The following is a 26,462-nucleotide window of genomic DNA, read 5'->3' as shown; positions in this document are numbered from 1 at the left end:
CAGCGGGAGCGGGCGGGCCGGCGCTCCGGGAAACGGAACCGCGGGCAAGAAGCGCTCCAGCCCCGCGGGGGCCGTCCTTGGGCAGCGCCGCGAGCCCCGGGGCGGCTCCTGCCGGGCGCGGGCCCCGCTGTCCCGGGCGGCGGGCGCGCCGTGCTCCTTCCCGAGCGCCACGGGAAACGTCTTCGCCTTTTTACTTGAAGCCAGTGAGAAACGGAGGTTTCTTATCCTCGTGGAGAACAGCATCTCTCCCGCGAGAGGAGCTGCGTGGCCGGCTCCGTCCTGCCTGGCATCGCAGCGCATCGCTGAGGAGTAATGGGAGCCCGGCGCGTCTCCGCGGTGCCGCGGCGCGCCGAGCGGTGCGAGCGATCTGCCCGCTGGATGCGTAATGAGCAAGTTCATGGTTCCATTCGTTCTTCCTCCCCGCCGTTCCGGCACTGCCGCTCTCTTTATTTGTTGGCACTTCTTCGCTCCAGAGACAAACCATAAAGCTCATTCCACCCGCCTGCTCTTCGCCTCGAACATTCATTTCGGGTCGGTAGCAACTGGTGTCCAGCACCACGCGAGGGCACGTACGCACGGACAAGCCCCGGTGCCCGCGGGCTGGGCGAGCCGGCCGAGAGCCCGCGGCCCGGGAGCGCGTCCCTCCCGGCGGCGAGCGGAGCGGAGCGCGGCCGCAGCGCTCCCGCCGCCGTCTCCGGCCGCCGCCGGCGGCGGGCGGATGCGCTCCCGGGGAGCGCAAAAGCTTTTCGCGCTCTGCTCCCGCTGTCCCCCGCCGACCGGCGGGCTCGTTGTCGGCCGCCGCCTCGGTGCGGAAAGGCTGTGAGGATCGGGGCGGGGGGCTCTCCCTTTCCGCCCCTCCGTCCCCGCCGCACGGGCAGGAGCGCGGTGTTGCACAACCCGCTTCCTTTTTCTTTCGCTTCGCTGCGCCGCGGGCAGCGGCGGCGAGTGCGCGGGGCGCCGGTCTCCGCCCTGGGTGGGGGGGACGACACGGCCGGTGCCGCCCGCCCGCTCCCCGCCAACTGCGGCGCTGGCGCGGCCCCGCCGGCTGCGCGGCCCCGCGGGGGGGGCACCGCCGGTCCCCGCGCCCCGGCCGACGGTGCCGGTTCACTCCGAGGGGAAAGGGGGCTAAATCCTCGCCGGGGCGGGGGCGATGGAGTCGGGACCGCGCATCCCGCGGCAGGCACCGACCGCCCGCCCGCCGGGCCGTGTCCCTTCTCGCGGCGCCCGGGCAGGGCGTGGACGCCCGCCCCGCCCCGGCAGAGTCGCGGCGGCGGCGCGTCCCGTTACCGGCGGCCGAGCCCGCGCTGCCCCCGGCGCGGCGGGAGCAGGTGTCCGGGGGCAGCAGCCCGGGGCAGCGCGGCGGGGGCGGGGTCGGGGCCGGGCCCCGCGGGGCCGGGCGGGCGGCGGCGGGCTCGGCGCGCCCGCGGCAGGAGGGAGCCGGAGCGCCCGAAAAGCCGTGAGGGGAGGGGAGGGCGGAGGGGCGGGAGGGGGGAGGCAGGCGGGCGGGCGGCGGGCGCATGCGCTCTGGCGGGCCGTGCCATATTGGAATGAGGCAGTGAGCGGAGCGCCGGGGAGCCCGAGCCCCGGCAGCGGCGCAGGGCTGGAAAAACTCCCCGCAGGTGAGGCGGGCGGCGGCGGCGCCCGCGCGCGGGCGGAGCGGCCCGGGGCGCAGCTGTTGGGGGCGTTTTGCCGGCGGGGCGCGGGGCCCGGAGGGTTTTTCCGGGCTCACGAAGTTTGGATGCGGGAAAAAGGCGGCGAGGCAGGAGGAGGAGGAGGAGGGAAGAGGCAGGCGGAGCGCGGAGGGGAGGCGGCAGCGGCAGCGCGGGGGGGACGCGCCTTCGGCCGCGCCGAGGAGCGATGCGCGGGGCTGGCCGGGCGCCGCCGCGCAACTGCCCGCGCGCAACTCTGCGCGCTCCCGCCAGGGGCCCGCGGCGTCCCGCGGCGCGCTCGGCCGAAGTTGCCCTCCCGGCCGGCCCCGCGCCCGCCCCGGGACGCGCCCGGCCCCCGCGGGAACTTTGTGCGCGCCGCGCCGCCGCCCCGGCGGGGCCGGTCCCTGCCCGCGCCCGCGGGGGGCCGAGCCCACCGAGCGCCTCTCGCTCGCCCCCCTCCCCCTCAAAATGGCGGTGGAAGGGGACCTTTAAACCCCGCGCCGCTCCGCTCCGCACCCCCGCCGGGCGCGGCCGCGCTCCGCTCGGCGCGGCGCGCGTCCCGCCCGGGGCAGCGGCTGGCGTCGGTCCCCGTCAAGTGGCCCGTCAGCGAGCGGCTCTCGCCTCCCGGTCGGGCTGGGTGGGTGGGTGTGGGGGGAGAGGGGCGGGCGCCGCCTCCGCGGCCGCGCCGCCGGCTCTCCCGCAGCGCCGCCGCCCGCGCTGCGGGGCCTGCGCTGCCGCGGGGCCGGGCATTGTGTGCGCGCCGCGCCCGCCGCCGCCGCTCCGCACCTCCGGCGGCTCCGCGCCCGGCGGCGCTCCGGCGAGCGACGCGCAGCCTTTGTCTCTCGGGGAGTCGGTCTGCGCTGCCCGCCGCTCCTGCACCTGAAGTCGTAAATCGGGCGCCGGTGACACTGCCCGGCCGGCCGCCGGGGATGCCCCGGGACGCCAACTTCGGGCCGGGGAGGGAGCGGCGCCGGGCAGCGGCTGCGGGAGGGCTCCCGCCCGGGCAGCGCCGGCTGGAAGCGGGAGGGCGGAATGCCCGCATCGGAAGGACTGAGCAAGTTTTCCGTCTGTGGCTTTTGCAAACTTGCTCCCAGCCCGCCCCCCACCCCCTACACAGTGGAAATAATGAAAGGAGAAGAAAAACAGCGCGGGCAGTTAATTGTGAATTTGTAACTACGTTCGCTATTGCAGTTCTGCGAGGCCCTTATTTGTTGAGAAATAGGCCAGTGATGTCTGTTTCACAGTCACATGCGTGCTTTAGCAAAACAATTATATCTGCTTTGGAGAAACTTGTTGCCATTATAAAAAGGTTGTACGTGGTAACCCTCGTGTCTGTCAGTTTCACACACTGACAGCAGAATTCTGGTGGAAGGGGTTTTGCAGGAGAAGAAAAGGCCTAACTTGCTGCTTCTTTGCTGTACCTTCCTTCCTTCATGGGAGCTGGCTCCTGTCTGTAGCCCAGGAGGTTACCATAGCGAACAGTTCCGTGAGGCAGAATATAAGGTGCACCACCAAAACATGATAATCCACCTTGTAACTTCAGAAATACCACTGTTGCAACCTACATAAGGTTTGCCATGCGTGTGAACTGGTCAGAAACATCTGATTTGTAAGAGGAGTTGTTAATGTCAAGGAGTCTTGCTCCTTCAGGAGCGGGGCTGTAACTTGTAGCATCTACAGCATGCAGCAGGATGGATTCCTGGTCTGGCTGTGGTCTGTGATTACTGTTTCAAAATAGCCAACTGTTAGGACTAAGTAAATCAATATGAAGATAAAAATAGATCAATTAACTGAAAGCCTAGGTTTATTGTGTGGTGGGTGGTACTGACATGGATTTTACAATTTAAAAAAAAAAGTTTAAAAGTATCTGTCTATCTAAAATATCATCTCTAGGGAGAAGACTTAGTGGCCTTCCTGCCTTTGATACAGCCACTTCCTCTTTTGCGTTTGGTTCATGACTTGTTGCCGTGATTGAGGGATGAGACTGAAATGTGGTTCTTCCCAGAACCTGTGTTGGGAAGGTGCTTATGGACAAGATGGACAACCAAATAAAACTGCTCTCGTTGCCTTTTTCAATGCCTCACAGTTAGGAGATGGCACGGGAGTGTTGGGCGAGTGTCTTTGCCGTTGTTTGGTGTGTCTGTGGCAGGCACTTACCCTGGGACACCTCAGGATCCTGTCACGCTAGAGCTGACACGCTCCTTCTCACGGGAGGCAGCAGTGCAAGGCAGAGGGCAGGGAAACAGTGGCAGATCTCTGTCGTTATTGATCTTTATGGGTTTTCCTTTGCTGGTTTTTTTCTCCCTGTACTATTAATTTGCCGGCATCGAGTTATCTTATCTGATTCTTAAACCAGGCAAATCTCCTAAGCAATTGCTGGGTGGAAAAGGTGGATTAAGTGTAAGCTGACATGTTAATGACTGATAGAGTTTGCATGGTGTGATCTTTATATTCTGGGAGCCCTTTCACTGCCTCATGAGGAAGATGTTAATGAGTACTGCAAAGACAACATGTGCCATGGCATGTTTTGGCAACACTTTTCAGGGGATTTTTTTTGTCATTTCATGGCAGACCAGTGACAGCTGTAGACCACAACCTTTGCGTTGTGGTTGCCTTTTGAATCTACCGTATTTGGAATTCACCTTAACATCATTGCTGTGCTTCCAGTTGTGAAGTTTGGCCGTGGCATGATCATCATGCAGTGATGCAGACATCAATACAGTCATTTGGTGCTGGCTTGACTTAAGTAATTGTCCTACAAGTGATGCACTTGAGGCACGTGGCAACTTAATTGCACGACCACGCTGACAGTGAAATGATTCATGTTAAATCCACTACAGTGTCCTTTAAGGGCATGGGAAAATTAAACCTGGAGGTGCTTAGCAAGGGGCACTTTGGGAAGAGAGTTTCCAGTGTCTAAAACCGCAGGGCTTGCATTACATCCATTGTTCCTATAATGACATGGCAGCCTTAATGCTACAGAATTGTCTTGGGATTTGGTTTCTTGACTTTTTAAGTGTGCAATTCTGTGTTTTATGGATTGGTCATTGACTTGAAACAGTGTAGCCTGTGCAAGTTACAAATCTGGACCTATAGCAGCTTTCTTTTGTGTTGTTCATTGTACTAATCTTGCTTGATGATTAGAAGATTTCATGTATCATCTTTGTTTTGGTCTCTTGGAGCATCAGTGTTGCTGCTGGTAGTGGACTGGACTTTGTGCTCCTTTCCTTCTGCTTTTGGGAAGTGGCTGTCAAGTTTTAGGTCATATATTCAAACCTGAAGTGGGTGTTATTTAAAGCTTTTAAGGTCATGGGGGTTCTCCCCCATGTAATCCCTCTCAGGATTACTTTCTTACTTGAAAAGTCAAGGGATAGAATAAGGGGGAAGGATTTGATTTTTTTCTTTTGTTTTGATTCAAATGCTTGTTGAAATGGTGCTGAAGGCAAACACTCTGTCAGTGTGCGAGATCCTGAAAATGTCCTGAATGTGACATTTAGCAGTTCCCTTTCTTGAAGTGCAGAAAAAGTCAAAAATAAGAGTAAATTTTTGTCTTAAATTTATATTACCATCTTATGATTTTTAAAGCCATGACACCAGTGCAATGATATTTTATTGTAATTATATATTTTTCTGACTTTAATACATAATTCTTTCCACTGTGAGAAGTTTTCTTTATATTGATAAAACCTATGAAAGAAGCATTGAGATGCTAATTAGTGCTCTTTAGATTTTAAAATAGTTTTGGTTCCCAGGGTACAGAATATAAATACATTTTTTAAGTTAGATTTCGTGCATGTGAGACACACATTTTCTGTTCATTTTGTATCTGTGTTGATTTTTCCTCCTTTTTTCCCAGACTTTGCTGACTATCTTTTTGGATTGGTGGTGGTCGTAATAATAGTAGCAATAGTAATGATAGCAGTAATAATAATCATAATCATAATCATAGTAACAATTATTATCATTGTTTTGCCCCTATTTATGGGTGAAATTATGTTTTTTTTAAGTATTCCTAGTAAAGGCTGGTCTGTAGAATTAAAGCATTACAACATGAATTTTTCTCTGCATTCTTAATAGGGCATCTCTTAGGGGAATTACATGTTTGAATAGTTTAAATGTTCCCCTGTGAGAAAGGAGGGTGTGAACTTAGGCTGGAACAAGATATTGTGCCTATCAGTTGGGACTCTCCAGGTGACTCTCCACATCTCTGGGAAATTAGTGAATTTTAACTAATGCAAAGCTGCATGGTGGTTCCTGAGTGGTAGGGGAATTCTTTAATAACCTTTGAAAATGGAAAGCCATAAGTCTTCAGGGTACTTCTCTGCTTTGTTTGGTTTGGGAGTGTTGGATTGTCACTCACAGATACCACTGTGGAGTGTTCAGCTGGGAGCTGTGCAAATAAAGAAGGCCTGGGTGCCAAACAACCGAGGAAGCCCAGGTGCCCAGGTCTCTTTCTTCATCTGTCTGCCCCTCCTCTTTTTCCCTTCCTTTATGTCTTGTGGATTGTCTGGGATGTCTTCATTCATCTTTCAATGGAGACAGTGATATTCAGATTTATTTTCCCTGAGAAAACAACCATCCGAGTACAACATTTGTTGGCTCTTGGTGTCACAGAAAATCCCAGACCCTCAGTCATGTTTTGTTGGCTTGGTTTGGGGAAGAGTCCTGAGAGGAGAGACAAAAAACTGCATACATGCAGGTATTCCACGTTGATCTAATGAGCCTTGTTTGCTAGGATAACCAGGTAAGCAGAATGTTAAAACCTGAAGTAGGAAGGGCTTCAGTGAGGTTTGCAGTAGCACAACCATCTCTTTTGTAATGCCTCGCTCTGGTACTGGGATTTCTGCTCTTTCAAGAGTTGTTTTATAAGACAGAGCATCCTTAAGTGACACAAGCTTTTTGCTGCATGGATTCCTTGTGGTAAATAATGTACAAGTAAGAGTTTTCTCTTCACTTAAAGTTGGTGGGAGCCATATATTTTGTTTTGGTTTTTTCCACCCATTGGGATATGGAACATGGACAGGTTGCAGATGCTTTTACCTATAGTGCAGGTGAGATGTAGCTACAGAGGTAATCTCAGCAATTTGTTCAGATTATGTGGACATTTAAAATGTGATTATTGTCCCTAGAGTCATCCTGAGCAGCAGTTTTCTGGTTTTCAAGGTCATTGTTTATATTGCCCTGGCACTTCATTTACACCGGTTTATTTGCTGTTACACTTGAGGACACTTCTGTTCACTACAGAAATGATCTCTTTCTTCAAACAGATGAGTTGAGAAGGAGATTAGTGGAATGTGATGTTATCTAAAAATGATGCAGCTATTAAACCAGCTTTGAGATTCTCTGAGAGTACTGATCAGTGAGAGAAGAGATGCATCTTGGATTATTTTTTCTTTAAGAGTAAATGATGCAGGGCTGAGTGACCTCCTCTCCCATTTTGGCTGATTGGAGTTGAGGGCTCTCAGCATATCTCAAGAGGTGCTGTCTTGCAGAATTGGGTCATTGGTTGAAAATAATGGTGGTGGTGGGGAACCCTGCAAGATTTTGCTGTTTGTCACTTAATCCTTTTCAAGGATGTGAGGGACTGCAGCAGTAATCCTGAGGTAGATATCAAGTGGATTGGAGAAGATGAACACTGTCTTGATGTATTTAGAGGTTGTAGTCACTATTTCTCGTGGCAATGGGTGACAGAAAGCCATAATTAGCACCTTCAGATTTGTCATTGTTTCCAGAAGAAACCAATCAAGTCAGGAAGTGAAGACTCTTCCCCTCTGATGCTGGTGCACATTTATTACAAATGGTTCTGTGAGTCCTGTGTGTGTCTCACCTCTCTGTGCTGGAGCAAGTGATGCTCTGGCATTTCTTATCCTTTTTGTGATCTCTTGACCTGGGAAAATACATACAAATGTACAATTTTTTTTTTTATTATATGGTATATTTTTTCTTTTTGTTGCCTGACTGAATGAAATCCATTTAGGATTCCCCACCTCCTCGGGAGCTGTAGTAATGTGCACGTTTGCAGCTCAAGCATGCGCTTTGCTCTCTGTACAGGTAGCCATGGCCTCTGGTTTAAAAAAAGACTTATTTGTTTTGAAATCATAAAAAAGTTTTAAAAAATTTGAAATCTAAGGACTGTGAAACTGTCCATTATACTGTAAAGCTTTGTCTGAAACCACAGTGGGTTTTTGAGAGTATCTTTGGTGTCAAAGCAACTTTTGAAAGGAGGCCAATGCTGACTTTAGTGCCCAGTAACTTTGAACGAGGACGTGGTGCTGAAAAAGCAGTGATGTTTCACAGCAGTATGGAAAAATGCTAGGGGTATGTATTATAGACATAGGCTTTCCCTCGCATATATATCAGTGTTTATTTTTTCCTGATGTCGCGTTCCAAACGTGCCTCCATTAATTGTTAAGCGCAGATTTGTTCAAATTGTATTTTTAAGTAAATTAGAGGGCCTGTCATGAGGTTCCTAAAGAAATGTCCGGGTAGGGAATGCCAGGCAGACAGGCAGGGGGAGAACATGGAGATGCTTCCTTGCAGTTGGGCCAGCAAAACTCACAGAATGCACAGCCTAAAAAAGAAATTATTGAAGGAGGCAGTGATTCCTTCCAGGATTAACTCTGCTCATTGCTCTTTAAAGTGTTACCATGAGGGTTAAACTAATGGCCCTAAGAAATAATGCAAGCACAGGATCAGTCACAAGTGTTACAGATATAGCACTAATTGGCCAATTGAACCGAGCTAATCAACTCCTTTTAAATGGATGTGACCATAGGCACGGGCATAGGGAAATCTTTCCCTCTCCCAGGGAGCTTTTTCTCCTCTTTTTGCAAAACTAAATCCAATCAATTTAGCTGTGAGGCTTTTTAGTCCAGTGGCCATGAGCAAAAGTCTTCTTTTTCATGTGATTATTTTATATCGTAAGCTTTTGTTAAACTTTTAAAATAGATTTTGGGGAGGGAGAAGGAGCCTAATTTTGAATTCCCCTTTTTCTTGCAGGCAAATCTGACATTTTGAACTAATTCCTTAGCACATTTAAACATGTATTTTGTCACTCCCCTTAATGAAAACAAATATATTTAGGGAAGTGGTTTGGTTGAAGCACATGAGTCCAGTTTGTTTTGATAATAAGCCAGTTCTAGATAATTCTAGCCTTGCTGCAAGTGTAGAGGGAGTATATCCAACAGCTGCTTTGTCTGGTTTTGATTTTTTTACTGGTTCATCTTATGTAAGAAATGGATAATGTATGCAAACTGAAGAATCAGGGAAGGTTGTTTCTTCCTCTGGTCTTCATACAAAAAAAAAAAAAAAGACAGCATAGTAACAACTGGAAGGGCAAAGTGACAATAAAAGCTAAACAATTTTAAACTGATGTTAATGTTCCTTGGTTTAACTCTATGTTCTTACTTAATGAATACCAGAATATTGTTTATTTGTTTCTGCCTTCTCTGTATATGCTTTTAAGGTTAGAATACTCATTACCCAATTAAAGTGCAGTATTATTTCTAATTGAACTTCAATTTCTATCTAAAAGCAACTTGACAAAAATTATCATTCTTATGATTATCCAATAAGAAGTGCTGAAATTCTCTTTTCATAGTAAATCTAAGTTTTTATTTCAATAGTCAGATTTAATCTTTCGCATTTATATTTTGTTTCCAAACAGTGGTTGCATCTTACTGGGAACTATTTTTAGGTTCTTGAGAAATAGCAGTATTGCATAGTTTAGTATGATTTTATTTAAGGCGATTTATATAAATGCTTTTCTTTTGTGCTGTGATGTAGATAATGATATCAAAATACACTTTGTTAGTCTTGATCATTATTACATGCAAATGTGAGTGTAGATAATATTGCAGAATAAAATAACTTTCTATCAATTACTGAAAAATAGCAGCATTGATGCTTCTGAAGAGGTGTGGTTTTAGAAAGCTGGGTTACAGTGGTCAGGCTGGACAAGTCCCTGAATGAAGCAGTGTTTTTTGGGTTTCAAAGGCTAATGGTGTATGATTTCTTCATTATCTGCCTTACCTTAATGCATCTGACAAACAGCATGGCAAAATCCACTTCAGTGTGTAAAATTCTACCTTAGCAGTGAGATTTGGAACAAAATTCCACTGCAGTGGCTCTTGGGTGTGGCTGAGAAATTTCTTTGCATTGCTGGAGTAAGAGTGGCTTCAAGGCTGGCTGGAATTGAGATGATCATAAAAATTGCCATAACGTGTCAGATCAGCCCCCCAGTCCCGTGTCCCACTCAGCAATCTCCTGAGACGAGGAGAAGGGCAGTGAAGCAGAGCTCGGCGCGCTCTGTGCCGCCGGAGCCGGGCTTGGAGCTGCTCTCCGCCACTTCGGTCCCTGGTGAATCCACAGCTGCTTATGGGCCTGCAGCATGTCAAAAGGTGCTCAGTCTGTGTTTTCTGGTTCTTGTGGTAGGAGAAATAGGGAATAAGCTTTCCTTACAGTTCTTTTCAATCCTGGTTTTGACTTTGTGCGCCTCTCGTGCTCTCCCATCGTTGCGCTGTTCAGCTCAAAGAAGGAAACCTCGTGTGTTGTGCAGAAGGTGCTGGAGCCTATCTGGAGCTTGTGTGTGCAGTGCTGGACAGGGATGCTCTTTCTGGCTGCTATAAAACTGTACATCCATTCCTATTAGTATAGAAGTATTTCAACCCTCTCATGCTCTTTCTTACCTTTTTTTGGTGCATCTTTTAGTATTTCCATGGCTGTTTGACACTAGCACTACAGGCCATCCCAAGGGGCTCTGGATTTCTAGAATTGTAGTACAGTGTTTGTTGTTTTCTTCTCCATTCCTTGGGGCTCTTAATGAGTATGAAATTGATGTTCCAATTGAATTAGTTGTAGCAGTTTCAAAATTCCGAGTTGAAGTAGCTAATTTAGATCCCATTGTATAGGTGAGGTTATTTCTTTTTCTGTGTCTTATTATCTTGCCTTTAATTTCTTCTGCTATTATCCTTCTGCAGTTCTTAGAAAACAGCATTTATTTTTTATCTCTTGAATGGTTCTGTATTGTCTTAAAACTTTGCACTCTAATGTTTGTGTGCTTCCCTTGAAAAGCAGGACATAGTACAGTCATTAGTCCTCCTGGTATTGTGAACAATAGCTTTTCTATCATTATTTTGTGTCTTTATAATCAGCCTTAATCGTACTTAAGTATGAGGTTTACTAGAAGAAGTTCCACAATATTTCAAGTCTCATTGCATGAAAGCACCCTCTAACCTGAGGTGATCACTGGACTTGGGTTTGACCTTAATGCCCAGATTGTGTCATCTGCTTTCTAAAACTCTTACTTCTTGACAAATTGGTTGATAAATTACCTTAATTTAATGAAGTGTTACCATTTAGTGATCTTTGACTAGATCTGCTGTGCACATACGGTATAGAGTTTAACACTGGTATTTTCAACATCTAAAAAATATTATTCTGATGTTCCCAGGTTGTGAAGCTTTTGTAATGCTGGTAATTCAGATATGCATTCCCAGACACCAAGCCTACTTTCTGTGGTGTGAATAGATCAGTGGGTGCTTCAGTTTGGAAAAGGACAAAATGAGCATCCCTGGTCTGGAAGAACAAGAGCAAATCAGTCTCCTTTTGGCCACAGCTGTGTGATGGGCACAGGGGAAAATGCATCTTACATTTAATCCCTATGGGATGGGAATATGGCACAATCCAAAGGGTTTATATTCCACATTATTTACTTTGCTATAAGGCAATAAGTATGTTGGAGATTGTTGAACTAAGAAAAGTGATTTCATTTTGCTGTTAATGTGTGTTTTTCTGTCACACTTTAGAAAAATCCATTCACTCTTTGTCTGTACCTCAGCAGTTTTCTGTTCATTTTGTGGCCATTCACTTCTTCTGGGTGTGCCCAGCCCTCATATCAGGGAATGAGCTTTTAATCTTTTGTGTTTAGTAGACCCTTTTTATAACCATAAAGGCTAACAAAGTACCTTGCCGAGAATTAAAGTTAAGATGTTGCAGAGATGTTGACCTCAGCTTTGGAAAGCTTTTAAGGAGTATTTTTCTAGGCCAGTTCTTCACTCAATTGATGTTCTTGCTTTGCATAGAGATCTGATAATTCATTTTTTTACATCCCTGTTGCTCCTGGAGCGATTGTGGCAGTGCTGGGCTGTGCAATTTCCGGCTGCTGCTGAGGGCAGCGCTTAAGTGGAGATGGTGTCATTTACATCCAGTGCTGCACTTGCCACTTAATGTTTTCTAGCAGCTCCATTTCTATAGGGAGCAAATCAAAACAGACTTGGGCTGTCAGCAGAGATGTGTTTTTTAAACACAACCAGACGAACGGTTTTCTTTTCCATTTAATCAAGAGTATACTTTAAATTGAATGTCACAGCAGAAGCATGTGATTATAATACATGCAGGTATTGCTAGTGGGTTTAGCTCTGAAGAACTTCCATGGGCTACACTGAGATGTAGAATATTGACATGGGTGAAGAAAATGCAGGAGGCTTCATAAAATAACTTCTTAAGGAAGCGTTTTCGGGACAAAGGTGTCCTTTGGTTTTTCTGAGGCACTGTTGTTATTGCATCCTGCTACAGTATTAAAATTCTGTTTTAATGTTCACAACTAATGATTCAAAAGTTGAAGTGGAACTTGAATAGAAGAGTATTATCTCTCTTTTGTATGTATTAATGAAACAAGGTTGCATATGACAGCACAGTGATGTCTGAAAAAATACATATTGAACTTTGCAGGGAAAGGGCTGCAAAAATAATTCAGTGGGGGGGGAAAAAAGTATTAATTTGAAAACACTTTTTATGACAGTGTAAATGTTCCAGTGTTGTCAGGATCAAGCTTTGAAATTGTACTCCTAAAAATAGAGAAATCTTTTTCAGTTGCACTCTGTCTTTTGAGCCCTTAGGCTCAAATCTTGTTTTTCTCTCTGTATGAACAGACATGAAGAAAAAAAAAATCTTAAAATAAGAACAGATTTTCTTGTAATTTTACCATTGCTGATGTTGGGGTAATAAGAGCATCATCCCTTACTGTGAGCTCTTTACTAAAACCCTATGCTTTAACTGTTCTTAGGCCTGTAGGCCTGTTAATGTTCTTGTGATTCAAAATGTGTAGTTAAAAGCTGTTGTCTTTCTTTTCTTATTATTTTTTTTCTCTTTTCTTTTTAAGCTTTCAGTACTTTTCAAAGGGAGTAATGAGAAGGGAGCACATCAGTTAATGAGCAATAAAAAAAGGCAAGGCCATATTTTTTTGGCATTGTCTAGAGAGAGAGAATGCCATGGTTTAGCACAGCTCATAATAATCAGTAATTCTCTTTAGGGGGAAGGATCCAAGGGAAAGCTGTGTTCTGCCATCACAGTTTGCATGTGCAAGGAGCAGTGAATGACTCAAAGGGAGCTTTAGCAAGTGAAGACAGCATGGACAGTGCATGGATGGTTTCAGTGGATAATGCAGGCACAGCTCAGGAGCTGCAGAGAGAATAGATGCCTGTTTGGCTCCCCATCAGAGGGTTTGAAGATCATGTTTGGATGGAGATGTTCCAAGATTGTATGAGGGGATTTATGATGATTATTTATGTTGATGCCTGAAGTCTCTTGGAATTAATCAATCCAGGAAGACCTATACTGCCATTATAGCCAGCCTAGTGTGTGTTTTTCTCAGTTTTCTGCAGTTAAAGTGCTACATTTAAAGCCTCGTTACTCTGAGATGTTTTCTCAGCCTGTTATGAAACTTCACTTACTTCAGTTGAAAGGCTCGGGTACTGCTTTAACACCTAAAGTGTATGAAGTAATCCAGGCTGTGAGAAGGAACCATATTTCTGTGCTTTCAGCTTCTTGTTATTTCTGCTTGGACATAATGTTGAGAGATGTGCTGGCAGTGGAACTGAAATAGTGGCTGGGTTCTGCTCGGTCAGTAATGATAGCTGGAGAGGGATTTTCTTTTCACACACAAGAAGTCGTGTCGGGGCATCAGGCAGCCAGGAGCACGGATTGCTGACACAATGGCAGTGTATTCAAGGCAGCTTGTCTTTGTGAGATTTGTTGGATCTCACAGGTCGAATGAAAAATACCTTATGGTACCCAGATCTGTAATTTTACACAGAATTGTGTGTCTTGTAAATATCTGCTGGTTGAGCAGATTTCTTCTAAGAGATTTGTGATGGAACTTGGGTCATTGATATTTCTGGGTTACCTTCAGATAAAAAGGGAAATTTTTGTATGTTATCCTTATAATGCACCTCCTCTAGACATGCATGCATTTCCATTAAAAACCCATTTGCTAATCTGCACTGGAACCCTTTTAAAACAAAATGTGAATAAAGTCTTGGAAAGTAGTGGGAGACCTTGGGACTCTACAGTGAAAGGATTGAACTCTGCCATCCACAGCCTCTTATGAATAAAGTTAGCCTTCTAAAGATAAAAGAAAATTCAATTACAAAGCAAGGAGAGTGAAGGGGCGCAATTAAAACACATAATCCTAAAAACAACATGAACAGTACTTTTTCATGTTATATTTAAAGCAGCCTGCTTTGTGTGTGCAGTTGCTATTGCTTAAGATTATTGATTTCGTTTCCTGGGGGAAACACTTTGGAGAGGATGTGAAAAGGATGACGTCTGTTGGTGTGATTTCACACGAGCATTCTACTGAAGGCAGTTTGCTGGAGAGTTTTCCTTCACTGCTTGCTCATCTTTCTTTGACAAAAAGAAATAAGAAGGGCTGAAATGAAGTGCTGCTTCTCCTTTTTTCTCACGCTAGCAGCAGTTGTCCTGTCAGCCCGAGTGCTGCAGGCAGCAGGAGGAAGCAGAGGCAGCATGGGGACAGCTCGTTGTCCCTTCTCACATCCTATCCAGCACTTGATTCCCAAAGTTCAGCAGTTTGGACCTGGATTTTCAGAGTGAAGTGATCCACAGCAGTGCCTAAAACCTTGAATAGGATGTACAGCCCGAGGTCCCCATTAGTCTGAGAACTGGAGAAACTTCTCTGAGTTTTGTGCTAGTGGGTGCTGTAATAAATACACATCTGCTGTTCCTCTGCTCATTAGCAGCTTGGTCGTATGCTAATGGCAGGAGTTGGGTTAGACCACCTATCCTCTCGGTAGTGAGGCAATCCCTGGCTGGAGTTAAAGCATTTCTTTATCAAGACTGGCTTTTATGGTAGAAATACTGTGATTGTGTCTATAGCAGGGTGAGGTCTGGCACACACAAACCTGCTCTGCAGCTGGGTCAGAAAGGAGAGCCCGTAGGTGTTCATGAGTGATTGAAGGTGACAGGCTGTCCATCTTCACACCTCATTCCTTCAGAACTGCAGCTGGTTTGATTTCACAAGCAGGGATGATGCCTGATTTGATGGAGAGGAAGAAGCTGTGAGGAAGGAAATGTGGGAGGGAACTGGCAAAAGAAAAATGAGGATGAGTATAGAGATGAGGGCTGGACACGAACTTGACAGTGAGAGATTTCAGAATGTCTTTTGAATGTTCTTCTGCTCTTAATACCATTCAAAAACTCATCTTTCCCAGTACTCTAGAAATAAGGATTACAAATTCTTTGGATTATTTAATACTTTAGGCTGATAACTTGATAAAATACTAGTGGTATTATTTCATAAATTATTTTGTGCAAAAAATTTCTCCATTAAGAAGATATTTAGAATTATTGTAAATAAAGTATCCATTTCTTATAGCAGTTGAAGTGCATGTCTTGTTCTCTGCCTAAATGTTGTGTGCAAGCCTAAAGAAAAATTGCTTGAATAAACTGATGTCATGAGGTTTCTTAGTCAAAAAACATTCTTGCCTCTATTCATCTTTTACCTGGAATACCTTATGTCCTGTTTGTCTGCTTCTGTAAAAATAGCTTGTGCCATCAATTCAGTTCCTTTGATAAAACTAATAATTAGAAGATATGCAATCAGAAACTAAAAGCAGCTATGCCTTTCAGCTGGAGAGAGCAAGTGTGTAATCACTGCTCAGAGAACAGGTTCCTGAATTCAGGTTACAACCAGTGCATTTGCATTTTGAATCTATAAAAAAGCCCACAATCCTTCCAGAGAAAGTCAGTGGAAAACCTGTTTCTGCAAGAGATGAGCTTGCTTGTTCCCTCCTGATCTGCTGGGGGATAGAAATGGAGGAACCTAAACATGTTCACAGAGCTTTTCATGAATTGAAACACTGTGTGTGACTCGGATCCTTCCTTCAGGATGAGTTTCCTGGCAGCTGGGTCAGACTGAGAAGTTCTGGGCTTCAGTCTGAAACTGGCCTTTGCCAAACGTGTCTTGCATTAAAAGTTTCACAGCAGCTTTTAAATGCCTTTAAGTGGCTGTGGTCCTTTGAGGAGCCTCATCTATGACAGGTTTGGTAATTAGCTGCTGGCAGTGGGCTGGTGTTGTGCTGGGGAATGGAGCTGGGATTGCAGGGAAGGTGTTGATGGTGTCTAAACCCACTTTTGGGATGGATTGAATTAATGATGCAACTGCAGTGTAGATGTTTGGGACTTGGAGACTGTATGTACACTTACTGTAACTGTAAATACTTTCAAGTATTTCATGAAATATCTTGGGGAGGAGTTTGAGCATCAGTAGAAAACCACATCAAGGGAAAGGTAGAGACTTCTAAAAATAAAATATGTAACAAACTTTTCTGGTTTAAGCAGCTCTTATGTAGTTTGCTGTGAATGTTGAAAATCTTTGTGGATTGTTCTTAGAGTTGCTATAGCATACTGTCATGTTGAGTGGATATATTCTAGATGTTTCTGATGCTTCCTCACAGAAAGAGTTACAGGACTCAGCAGTTTTCACCTGCTGTAGATGCCAAAGAAGTGCAGAGAATGATTTACAGAACAGATTAAATACAGGGCAGTTGTACATGCCCACAGGTGGCTCTCTTCCCCCACAGCAGGAATTTGCCTTTTTTACCACTACCACTTTTATACCAGCAGGGTATTTTTGCTTCATTTTTTTATAATAAGTCACCCACACTTGTCATACCTTTCACACGTTTGTCTCTTCCCAAGTTTTGATGGGTGGTTGTTAATTCTGAAGTCTGATTATTATTGTCACTGCAGTGCTGGGGATACACATCTGCCAGCACTTGCTTTCAGCAGTAGTTTTGTTTTCTTATTCATCACAAGCCATGCACAAGGAGATGCATGAGGCATTCCTGTGTGTTTGCAGGCTGTAGATGCTCTTGCAGATGAGGGCTGCCTTTGCTGACTTGGTCATAAAATACCTTCTCTGCCAACAGGGTGAATCATTTCCATGCTACAAATACAAAGTTACGAGAATCCCCAAATTTGTGGGATATTTTTCTTTCTTCATTGCCTAAAGTTTGCTTCAAAAGGAAGCAAGGGAAGCAAGTGGAAGTTAATAGAAAGTGAACCTAGCATTAATTCCTCCCCCTGAAAAACCTGAGGAAGGGTGATTTTGAAATTTAAAAAAAAAAAAATGTAAGCTGCAAAGGCATAGCTTTAACTCTGCTGCAGATATGCTAATAAAGAGTTGATCCTTATGATTTGTTATCCTGTGTCTTTCAATAATTAATCAACTGTAAACCAAGAACTTGTAGCAAGATTCTTTTAACTTGAACTTTATTTAAACGTCTCTGTATTGTTACTCCCTTGTATTGATCAATAAGACTTCATATGTGGCTGCTCATAGCCTGATTTTTATCACAATAATCAGTTTTATAAATTGTTGTAAGCCTAAAAAGATCGTTTTGACAGTCCTCTGTAGGAAGCTGTACCGATAACTAATGTTTGCTGATAAATTTTCATTGTATATTTACCTGTTTTTGAAAAGTATATATTTAACTATTTGAAAAGTAGACTGAGCTTAGACTAAAGCTCTTCTCATCAATGTGGGCATTATAATCATGCTAGATAGATTAACATTGGAAACTCAAGCCTTTACTAATCTACCATTTTCTCCTCTTATGACAATCTCCCCTGCAGAATGACAAAGCCTTTGCAGACTTCATATAAATAAAAAGGCTGAAACCATTTGTCCTGTCATGAAAACAGCAGAAAGTTTGCAGTAACATTAGTTCAGAGTTGCAGCAGATAAGAGGTTTAATGTGCCTTCTGTATTTTTTGTGGGTTTCCTATCAGGTTTTAAGAACTGAAATAGAACATTGTGTTAGAATAGAAACAAGATTTTATCTACCCAAATACAAGAAACCCTTAAAAATTATACAGTGACAAGAGGAAAATAGAGAATTCATGTTTGCTTGTTCATGCTATCAGTATGGTTTTGGGCACAAGATAAAGAGTGTTACAGTGAATACTGTGGCTGGAGGAAAGAGATTGAGTCTTGATCAGGGAAGGGGAGGTACCAGTGCATGGAAGGACTGGAGTTAACAGAATGTCCCAGAAATAACAGGCTGCCAGAGTGAGAGCCTGGAATGGGGTTGCCTTGGTTTAATGTGCACGTAACACACAAAATGTAATGATCCATTTTTGATACCTGCCTATTCTTTGTTGCTCAAAGACCTTCCATAACAATCATTTTTTTGAGAGACCAGACAAGAAAAACCATTTACAAAACTCCCTGGTTTTGGCCATTGCAGCATTTCAGGCATTGCTCTGTGTATGTAACTGCAGCAAACCCATTTGTCTCTGCTGGTTAGAACAGAAAGGGGTTGTTTTTGCTGTCAGTTGAGCCCATTCTGGCCAGGATGAAGGATGCAGGGGGCACATGGGCTGTTGTCACTGCCCTGTGGTACCTGCCTCGCTTTGTGTTATTGTACATTCACCATCAGTGGCTCTTGACCTCCCATCCTGAGCTGCCCCGTGCTGCCAGCCTGGGGCTGCCTGACCTGCTGGGCTTCCTCTGCCTCTGCCAGGCTGTTTTAGTGCCAGGTTTCCTCGCAGACCTTCTCTGTGCTCAGCTCACACAGCAGCAGGCAGAGCTCCCAACCTGCGCTGAGAGCCCAGGGGAGATCCTGACGCTGCTCACACTGGGGAGCACTTCTAGGTGAGCTTTAATGTCTGCCAAATCCCCTGGGCTGTGCAGCTCCCGCCACCTAAATGTGTCAGGTGCCCTTTTCAGCTGCTTGGCCCTGACTGATTAAGAGTGTGGGGAAACTGGTGTGCTGTGCAAAATTTCTGTCACCCCTCTAGCTGATTTCAGTTTCTCCTTAACCATGAATTTTCCTGTTCTTTTGATGATGTCTGGTTCTCTTCATAAATTTACATCATCTGTTGCTCTGATGTTGTCATTTTATTGTGTATATAAAGCTGAAAGGTATTTCAGCTGAGCAGGTGAAAAGCTAGATATTAGGTCTTGTTTAATCTGATATCTAAGGCAAAGCTGTTGATAAATATGTTTTAATAATTTAGTAAACATTTTAAGGTTTAGAACTTAATACTTTTGAATAACTGAGGTGACAATCTGAGCTTGCTGTTGGAGTAAGTGCTCTCTGGAACTTATGTAGAAACATTGGGCAGAAATTTTGAATAAGGAAGGTGTGATGTGAATAACTATAGTGGATTTCTAGGAAGTGCTGACATGTTCCACATGTTTTAAGCTGTGCTGAAATGTGGTTGTTTTGACCAACCCGAGATCTGCAATTCCTCCACGTTTTGATTAAATTTTGGTTTCCTGTGTGACATCGCATCATCATGATGTCATGCCACTGGGACTCCTTCTGCATGGTTTCATTTCACTCAGTGGCAGAAGTGACCTCTCTGGTTTAGCTTTGGCTGTGGGGGTCTGCTCTGTAGATGCTTTCAAAATTACTTTGATCTTTATTAGCATTCCCTTTTAAAAATCACCCTAAATACTGTCTCTTTGCAGGAATGTCTTTTCTTTTTTGCTGAGAGGCTGGCACTGCAGGGCACAGTGCTGTTTGTACAGCAGCATCACTTCGGGTGTTACCACACACGTCCCACGTGCCCCGCACACCTGGGCTGAGCTCTCCAGCTCTGCTTGTGTTACAAGGAGAAGCTGTTGTGAACTACAAGTACAATACAAACCAAGGGGAGGCACCTGTCCCCTCTTGGGACACCTGATACAGTAGTTCAGCAATTTGGAATAGGAGTTGGAACATCGGGTAAGTAGAGATGTGAAGGTTTGGATGGTACCTGGGGCATTGCCCGCTCTGCCAGCAGATGATTTCCTGCGCACTTTGCAGCATGGGGAGTCACTTCAGGCAGGATCCTCGGAAAGCTGCCAGATGTTGTTTTGCTGTCTGCAGACAGCACGCCCATATTAAGTCTTTAGCTTGGTGCATCACAGAACAAAAAGCACATGCTGGTAAAGTAGGAGGTTATTTTCAGTTTTGCTGTTTAAAACAGGAGATCTGGAGTGTGAGCCTGGAATCCCATATTGTTAAAAGAGTTAATTGGCAGTGAAGACTAAACCAAATTTCTCATTTCCTCTTAACAACTCTCCAAGAGCACTTGATTTCAGTAGTTTTTCTTTAGATACTGATAGTAGATTAATTTGGTTATATTATAAATTAATAAGCCCTCATGGCATTTAACTTAACTCCCACTTTATTTATTCCTGTTGCAATTATTGTCTTTAACATCAGTGCTGCCATAAATTGTGGAACCTAGTTTTGAGTGTCCTCTGCCCACAATTTCTTCATAGCAAACTATAGGCTGTGCTACAGTGATGACTAAGAATCACTGTAACAGAATTGTTTTGGGTTTTTTTGGGGGGATAGGCATCTGTTTAAGATCAGGATCTTTCTAAAGATACTGTCATTTATGTGTCTTTTGGGTAGATACAAATTCGTGGTAATAGATGTTAATGATGTGATCTCTGTCTGAACTGACTATAAATGCATCAGCTATGAAAAAATGATCTTGGGGTTTTGCATTAAATGAAGATGGACTGAGAGCAGAGGCAGAGAGCCCGTGTGGGTTCACTCAAATCCAGAGCGTGCCCAATATCACACAGCACTGCTGAGCTAGTCCACCTTGTCTGTGTTCAGTGACAACTGAAAGCAGAACCCATTACACTTTTAGTAATTTTGATTAAAAGAATGAGAGGACTGTGTGTTGCCTGAGCAGCTGTGTGGCAGTGCTGGCTGTCACCCCTGAGTGCTGTTCCTGGGCTCTGGCTCCTGGATGGGTTTGGTGGAAGCTGCTCACAGGTCAGTGCTGCTGCTGCTGCAGGGATGGCACTGCCACCACTTGCTCGGTTTGATTCGTGTTTGTGGTGACAATAACAAACTGGCTCTGGAGCAAGGAGGGCAGGAAACTTAAGAGCAGTTCTGAATTTTATCTTCAACTCCTGAGCAGCATTTGGCTTTAGCATCTTTAATCCCCAGCTGCCTGTTAGGAAGGCAGTGGCCTTTTGGGAAAGCTTTTCTCATCAGCCTTACAGCAGTAGAAGTAGCTGGAAAAAACCAGCCATAAATTCTCCATATTTCCTCATTTTTCTCACTGTGTTTTCCCCTGTATGGGTGGGAGGATTGCATCCCTCTGTATTTAGATGTAGCACTTCCAGATCTTTCTAATTTCTGTTATTTTCTCTTCTCTGCTGGCTTAGAGGAAAGCCAAGACTAGGTAGACAAACTGACTGGTGCATCGGGGTTCGTTGCCTGGCTTTTAGAGAAGAGTGCTAGGGATGCAGGGCACAGCAGGAAAGTTGGAATGTCACATTCCCTTCTCCAGAGCTCAGCTGCAGCAGCAGGCAGCTGTCCTCTTGCTGCACTCTAGAGGCAGCAGGGTAATGTGATGTGCTGGGCAATAGAGACCTCTGGACTCAGAGTTTGCTGCTCTTTAGATCTGTTCTACCTGTGTTACTCTAAGCTCAGGGGAAATAGTCTTTTTTCACTAGTCCAAAACAGATGTGGCACCATAAACCACAGGCAAATTGAGTAAGCCTCAATTAAAATTAAAGACTGATTGCCCAAGTAAAACCCACAAAATGATATTATATTATCCTGAGCAAGGAGTGAAATGACCAGGCTGAAGGGTCAATTTTCTAAGGTTGAACAACTGGTGCTGTTTGTGCCAGGAGCCAGGTGGCAGGTTCAGAGCACTGGTGGCTGTGGCTGTGCCAGTGCTGTGCCAAATGGTTTTTCTGCTTAGCCAAAGCAGAAGGCTCACAGATGATGCTCAAAGGCTGGTGGCATTCCCCACCTGGGGACTTAGGTCTGTGGTGGTACTCTTGGGATGGATCTGGCATCATCATTGTAGCATGAACAGTGGTTTTCAGGTGAAAGCAAGGACATATTTCCTTTTCTGAGCAATGAGTTTCACAGATCCAGTCCAGCTGACTTCATGGTGCAGGATAGATGTCTGAGGCTTTTGGTAGTTCTAGATAGAAGTCTTATTTCCCATTCTGTTCAGTGGGTGCTAACAGGAGAAAGGAAGATATCTACTCCCCTAAATCATTAATAAGTAACACTGAATTCTCTTGACAATGGACATTTTTTTCATCTGAAGAAAGTTGGAGTACAGGTGCTGTGTTCTTGACAGTGACTAATGGATGCAGCTCAGAGTCTAAACTGTAAACTGGCTTTCACGTTGATTAAAATGTATTTGTGTACCTTTAAGTTTGATCTGGTGAGCTCAGATAAATTTTTACTTATAAGTAAATAAAACATACTGAAATGGATAAATGAAACAATTGTTTTCCCTGTATTTGGGGTTCAGTTTGTATTCCTGATCTATCATAAATGAAGTTGTACCTTTAAAAGCAGCTGCTAAAGTAAAGATTTTCATTTGACACAAGAAGCTGAAGCATGTTTCCCTGTCTTAACAGGTTTTTTTCCCTTGGAACCAGCACAGTTACTGTGGGATATAAGTTCACTTGAGTTTCAGAGGTACCAGACTGTGCTATAGTGTAAACACAGCTGCTATTGAGTAAAATAGCTTCAGTCTTCTCTAAAGTATACAAGTTCAGTGTTAGTGCAATAATAGTTGCTTATTTCATTAACTGTTACTCTGCCTGTGGACTTCCCTGGCAGACTAAAACCATGAAGTTCACCATGGACTTGGCCTTCCATTAACTGATAAAGGAGGGTAATGCTGGAGCTTCCCTGGGAATACCTGCATCTCCTGGCCACCCAAGGGATTGGAGAGAGGGGGAATTCTTTCCTGGGATTGTTGTGTTGGAAGAATCCATGCAATGACGTGCAAACCATGCTGGTTAAGTTAGTTTATTTAACATGTCTGAATGCCAGTTGCTGCTGTGTGTACTTCAAATACCAGGACACATAAAGTTATCTCATGTTCAGCACTGAGTGGAAAACTGGTCAGGAGCAATTAATCAAGTGCTGGTGAATACTGATGGACATGGCCCCTCCAAATCCTTGGCAATACTGCTGGTGTCAGAGAAGCAGAGGTAGCAACCGTCTATATAGAAATCCTGATTTTTAATTTTTTTTTTTGTCACTGAATACTTGTGTTTCCTGTGGCTCTTTTTCTGACTGAGAGAAGGTGGGTTTTTTTTAATTATTTTTGAGCTTATGGAGGACAGCTTATTTAATGCATAGTGAAATGGCATAGTGATACAGCTTAGCTGGTAAATGAGAATCTCTGCACGGCTGTGTTTATTTCAGACAATGTGGGCATAAATGGCTCTCTCATCAGAACCAGCTTTAATGATCTTATAGAAGTATCTCAGTTCTGCAAGTTCTTGGATTAAAAAAAGTGAAAGTGCAGCATGGAATTTTATCCTTAGGGTAACTAAAATATAATTTAAATAAAACAGGTCAGCTTTATTCGTGCAACCATCCAATGGCCAAATATGTGGAGCTTGTTAAATACCAACATTTAGCTTATATAACAAGGCTGAATTCCCTCATGCTGGTTATGAATTGGTATTTTTGAGGACTGTGGTGTGTAGATCTCTAGAGCTGTGGGAGCACTGCTCTTCTGTTCACAGCACAGAACCTCTGGAGTGAGTGGGTGATGCTCTGGTGGGTGGAAAGCATTGAGAGCAAACAGCTAGAAGGGGGAAAAGGGTTTCAAGGCTTCCCAAACATTATTTGGGACTGATATTCAAGGAAATCAGCTGTTGCTGTAAGTGCAGGTAACCTGAAAGTATGATCCATACTCCTGTGTTGCACTCCATAACTCACTGAAAGCTGCTGTGTAGCTCCAAAGCCCAGTTGCATTGATCAGCCAGGTTCTAGGTAACAGCTGTCTTGCCATGGCTTCTCCTGGCAGGATGCCTGGGGGGATTTCCACAGTGTGAGAGCACAGAGCAGTGCCAGTCTGCTGTGCTGCCCTGTGCAGCCACCTGAGTGAGCCCTGCCCCGTGGCTGCAGGACAGGCTGGTGCTTGAGCCCCTGCTGCACATCCCTTCTCAGCACCAACACAGTCACTGACCCGTGTGCTGCATGCTGCCAGTTAATGCCTGCTCCAGACCTCGGGGCAGTTCAGGTGAATCTGGAAAGTAAACATTTTCTTACTTGAGCTCTATAGTTTCTGCTGTGTGCCTGGATATTTCCTGTGCTCCATGGGGACGGAGCTGCTGCTCCATCATCCTGTGGAGGCAAAGCACACTGTGTGACAGCCAGGGTGATGGGACACTGACAGCCTTATAAATAACTGAAGATTGGAAGCTTCATTCATCTCTGCTGTTAGAATTTAATACTCTGCCTGATCAGGAAGATGAAGGGGGTAGTGGTTGTTTATAAATCTTCTAAATAAAGTTTTAGCCTAGACACGGTCTCGTCTTTGGCTTTGCTGTGGCAGTTTGTCCCTGTGGAAAGTTTAGTGTGGGGTAGGGATGAATGAGTGGGTGTGCAATTACCTTCTTCAGAGTAGTGCAGCCTTATTTTGCTTATGTTATGAGTGGAGCTGCAGCCAAGTAACAAAGAATGTTCACAGGTCTTTTAAGAACATCTAAGTGGTGAAGTCTGGAAACAAACACTTTGAGGTACATTTCCTTGTTCCATGCTGAGGCTGAGCCCTGAGGAGCTGTTATTCTCAAGAAAAGCCTGACCTCTTCTTTCAGGTTCCTTCTCTTTCTTTAACTTCAAAGGTTCTCATAGCACATGTTGAGGCAAGAACTTATTTGGACATTTACTGTTAGCACTTTGATTTTTGCTCTCTTCATTGTTGCTCACTTGTTTGTGAAAGCAGTAAAATAAATTGCCAAGTCTTCTGCTGAAGGGTTGGTAGGTTTGGTCCCCAACTTCTTCATGAAAATCTCTGGACTAGTTGGTTAATGTTTAAAGAAGGAAATTTTGTTTCTGAAGTAACTGGCTGTTTTCTAAGTGTTTACTCTTCCTTCTCCCCTTAGTTCCTTTGATCCTGAGGGCAAAATTGTTGTGATTGCTTTTACTGAACCCCTCATTTCCCTTTTCTTTCCCTTGCTCCCCCTCTCCCCAGCTGTGTGTGTACCAGGTGGAAGAGCATGACACCCTTTCCTTCTTGAGGCTTTTCTTATCAAATTTAAGTTTTTAAGGCATGATACTTCTTTAAATATGTATGACCTAATGTGTCTGTGGTCAGGGAATTGAGTGGTGCTAAAAGAGATCTTGTTGTCTGAGGAATATTCTGGTGTTTGCTCTTTATAATCCAAGCAGCACTAAGGATGGAGTAGAGCTGTTTCTAAGGCAGTAGTGAATCTCCACACTCAGAATTGCTAAAAAAGTAACTGGTACCACTGAGTGAACATGTGTAAAATAATGTTTGAATCCCATGGAAAGAAAAAGTGTTTAAAATCTGCCTCACTCAAGATTTCAGAGTAAGGTTTGAATAAGAAACTCTCCTGATCTCCCCTACCTGTTACATGTGCAGCATCTCAAGTGCAAAGGTACATGAATGGTCTGACTTCAGCACTGCAAGGCTGCAAGAGCATTGTGTTTGGGTAAGATGATCCTCTTTTTCCCTTGGAAGTCCTTGCTTCACTAGAAAGGTTGATTTGCTGTGCTGTCTCCCTCACCTCACAGCACTGGTTTTCTCTCCTTCCTATTTTGGAATCTCCCATTTTAGAGAGCTGCAAGTTGTAATCTTGTTTTGCTTGGCAGGTGAGGAGCCTCGATGCAGTTCACTGCCACAACCTTCTTGGGGCTCATCAGCAGCTTCACCTTTGCCTTCTTGTCTTGAGCACTTAGACTTTAAAAATAACCTATGGCAAAGCCTCCTTTACCCTTCACTCCAGGAATTAAAATTAATATCATTTGGACACATCTAAAAGTGAAAGGTGCCAATTTTCTGTGGAAAAGAAGTAACTTGTACTCATCATCTATGGCACAAAGGTATGAAATAAGTTTTGTAAAATTAAAATTCGGGGGGGGGGGGGTTATGCAGATTGCCTTATTTGAATATTTAAATGTTCTGTAGCTTTTTGATGACTGCTTTATCATTGTTTTCCATATATATGCAATGATGCTCATTTACAGCCTTCCCCAATCAGTTATACAGCAAATACCACTGCTATAAATAAAATGTCATTTGCAGGAGACAGAGTTTTGGAAGTTAAATGAGGAAGAAATATTAGCTGTGATCAGTTGGTCAGGATTTTCTCCACAGGATTATTAAAAGATGTGGCTGAAATGTGGATTTTCCATTCCTTTCTGATACTGGCCAAAGAATACTTCAGGGTTTCGGATAGTGTTTCAGAAAGATTGTCCAAGAGAAAAAAAAAAGTCTGAGGATGTTATCTCATGTTGCAGCTTAGCCAATGTAGTATTTGGCAATCAAAAAGCAGCAGTGCTGCTTGTCACCATCCCTGGCCATGCAGTCTCGCCCTCCTCTCTGCTGTGGCTGCTGTCTTAATCCTGCAGTCAGCTGTTTCTTCTGTCCAGTGGGAAACTAATAGCTGTTGAGGTTTTGTTTTTTTTTTAACTTGTTCTTTTCTTGGTCAGATCATGCTTTGGCTTGTTTAGTGCTTCTGCACTGTCTGCTAAATAATTCAGA

The 26,462-nt window shown here is 44.7% G+C and overlaps 1 protein-coding gene across 3 annotated transcripts in view; it reads left to right on the top strand.

Annotated features, from left to right (window-relative positions):
• The first annotated feature begins 402 nt into the window (after positions 1 to 402).
• SFMBT1 (Scm like with four mbt domains 1) overlaps positions 403 to 26,462 on the top strand; it is a 71,318-nt gene continuing 45,258 nt past the window's right edge. The window contains exon 1 of one of the 3 annotated variants that reach the window (XM_085590662.1): positions 403 to 531. The gene's annotated coding sequence lies outside the window, so the exon portion shown is untranslated. Of the gene's footprint in view, positions 532 to 1,500; positions 1,620 to 2,609; positions 25,802 to 26,462 lie in introns of those variants that run through there. The other 2 variants (XM_021534057.4, XM_085590660.1) reach the window with 2 other exon arrangements.

Source organism: Lonchura striata, chromosome 12, assembly GCF_050655825.1.
Source record: "Lonchura striata isolate lonStrDom1 chromosome 12, ASM5065582v1, whole genome shotgun sequence".
NCBI classification, from domain to species: domain Eukaryota; kingdom Metazoa; phylum Chordata; class Aves; order Passeriformes; family Estrildidae; genus Lonchura; species Lonchura striata.
This window is presented reverse-complemented; position numbering and strand designations above follow the sequence as displayed.